Source organism: Psammomys obesus, unplaced genomic scaffold, assembly GCF_907164565.1.
Source record: "Psammomys obesus unplaced genomic scaffold, mPsaObe1.curated_primary_1811, whole genome shotgun sequence".
Lineage (NCBI taxonomy): Eukaryota > Metazoa > Chordata > Mammalia > Rodentia > Muridae > Psammomys > Psammomys obesus.
Genome location: NW_026586463.1, coordinates 7,566,758 through 7,569,394, shown reverse-complemented (window position 1 = coordinate 7,569,394; position 2,637 = coordinate 7,566,758). Strand labels below are relative to the sequence as shown.

At 42.4% G+C, this 2,637-nt stretch overlaps 1 pseudogene; it reads left to right on the top strand.

The window, feature by feature from the left end:
- The first annotated feature begins 400 nt into the window (after positions 1 to 400).
- On the top strand, positions 401 to 1,057 carry LOC129672488 (39S ribosomal protein L48, mitochondrial-like; annotated as a pseudogene).
- Positions 1,058 to 2,637: the final 1,580 nt, after the last annotated feature.

The following is a 2,637-nucleotide window of genomic DNA, read 5'->3' as shown; positions in this document are numbered from 1 at the left end:
GTTAATAAAAAGTATTGTTGAGAAAATAGCACTATATGGTACAATTAGCTAAAACCCATTTCTTCTATTTCTTATAAACACATTGAAATAAATGGCAGTATAAATGAGATTGGGGATTTCAGTCCGCTTCCTAGTGGCTGGTTGGAAAAGTATTATAAGCTCAGCACAATTATCCCTCTGTGCTTTAAGAATCAAAAGCAGTGGGCTCAATGAAATGCAGAGTAAATTTAGGAACAAGGTAAAGCATGAGGAATTTAAAAGGCCACGAGAAAAAGGGGGCCATCCAAATGGTCTGTAAAAGCCTATGTTTGAAGACATTTCTGGCCACGTTTTCAGACGCCCAGGGGTTGTGGCTGCTGGGGCATATTTTTGATTTGCTTAGAAGCCACAGTAGTCAAGAATGAGCAGAACTCTGGGAGAGGTGTTGGGCCTATGGAGCAGAACTCTTTCTAAGCAAGCCTTTCCCTCCTGAGATTCAGAATTTTGGGAGAAAAATCCCATTTATTCTGTTGGTGGTATCCAGTTGACCAGTTGACACTACAAGATAAAGCCCACTTGTGGCTTTGGAACACACAGGTGCTTGGTGAAAGTGCCAGAGCCTAAAACAAAGAAATCAAAAGTGCAAGCAAGATCTATTAATTTGGGGACAGGTTATGAATATGGGGTTTTAAATATCCATCTGAATGCTTATGACACGACTCTGGCATAAATTTATGCCCAGTATGTCCACCCACTCTGCAACCAGCATTCTATCATAGTCAAGGAAAGTTGCATGATGCCCACCAAAACCATGGAAGTGCATGTGGCAACTGCACCAAGGCAAAAAAAAAAAAAAAAAAAAAAAAAAACGGTCCTAGACGCAGCCCTTACCACCCGTGAATGAGTGGTTCAGATCAGCAGTCTGAACGCAACGTTTGCAGAGATTTTCTTGGAAATATCACAAAGCAATCTTCCAGAAGGAGTCAGGTTGTCAGTGAGGGAGAACACTGAAGAAGACATCAAGGCAAGGTTCAAAGCTCCCCCTGAACTGGAAGAACTGTTGGACAAGTTGAACTAAATGCCGCAAGCCCTTTCATGGAACCACTGGTCTCAGAGGAGTTCTGCCTGCATGAAGAGAGTTGAGGAGGAAAATGGATGCTCACACAGAAAATGCCTCCCGAGTCTGTGGCACGCTGTGTTTGCCAGTCCCCATTTACCTTAACAAAACCTAGGGTATTCTCCACCGAATAAAAATCTTCTGTTGCCACTGTAGAAAAAAAAAAAAGTCTGTGTTTGGAAAAGCTCTGAGGAGTAGCTCTGAGGAGTAGCTGTGTGAAGAGGACATGATGCTCTACATGAGAGTACCTCTACCTGGAGTATCATGGCTTTAAAAGGTCTCAGTGATCGCTGGCCAGTTTTCAGCTCCTGAACACACTAGAATGGAGGGAAGAAATTCCCTCAGAAGATCAAAGAACTCCAGTTTGGCCAGAAAGCCATTGATGATCGCAGAAAACTCACTTACAGGAATGAAACTGGGATGCACAGCAGATTCAAAGCTTATCTCCTTTCCAAGATTCAAGGAGCCAACCTTCCCCACCAATCACTTCTTTTATTCTTGTAGAAGCTAAGAATACAGCAGCAAATTTCTTAGACGCTCCTTCTATGAACAAGTAAGTCAGTTTTCCCATCAAGGGGTAGTTTTTCCCCTTTGAATCCTGGTGAGCTTTGTGTCTGCTTGCAACCAGGATGATAGAAGACGTAAGACCATGTGGTTTCAAAGGCTGACCATGAAAGGCGATGCAGCTTCCATCTTCTCTGTTGGAATAGAAATGCTTGAAGCCCTGAGCTCCACATAGATTGTGACAAAAAAGTTGGAAAGAAGCCAAGCCTCAAGGAGAGGTCCCGTGGTGACATCTGGCTGCCTAACATGTAAGTAAGAATCTCCAGCTGACCCCAGCCTCTGCATCAGGTCTCTTCTTCCCTTCTGGTGCCCACGGTTGTAGCAAACACAGCCCATTCCCTGCAGAGCCCTCACTGACTTCTTGACCCATATCCTCCTGTGTGAACATAAGAAAATGATTGGCCTCCGCTGCTAAGCTGTCTGGTAATTTGTTACTCAGCAGTAGTTTCTGGAACAATCCTATTATGGAATTGCCACCTCTAAGATGTCTTCGTTCTAATCCTTAAATGAGAACTTTTCCCTTACATGTTGTCCCCAAGTTTTCTTATGCAAATGGCCCATGTATCACATGACTGACAGAAGCTCCTCAAGTCAGAACCTCACCCATCCAGAAGTCAAATGTGTGTCCTTCTCTTGATCAAGTAACCTTCCCAGTTCTGCCTCCTTGGGAAAGTCTTCCAGGTTTAATCACAGAAAACACAATGGCCTACAATTTTCTCTCACCTACTCCCTACTCTCAATAATAACAACCAAAAGGTACCTACCAAACAACTAAATATCATTAAAAAATGAGGGAAATATAGACCATGAGGTCTGTTCCAAAAGGATTAGTTATCCTGCCTAGTAAGAACAGCTAATCAATTTTTTTTACCACCACTAGTATAAATCAAAATCATTAGGAAAGATCCATTCTCACAAATTCATGATTATATATAAGAAATACATTGAGAAAGCTATCCCCATGATTCTAAAAGATG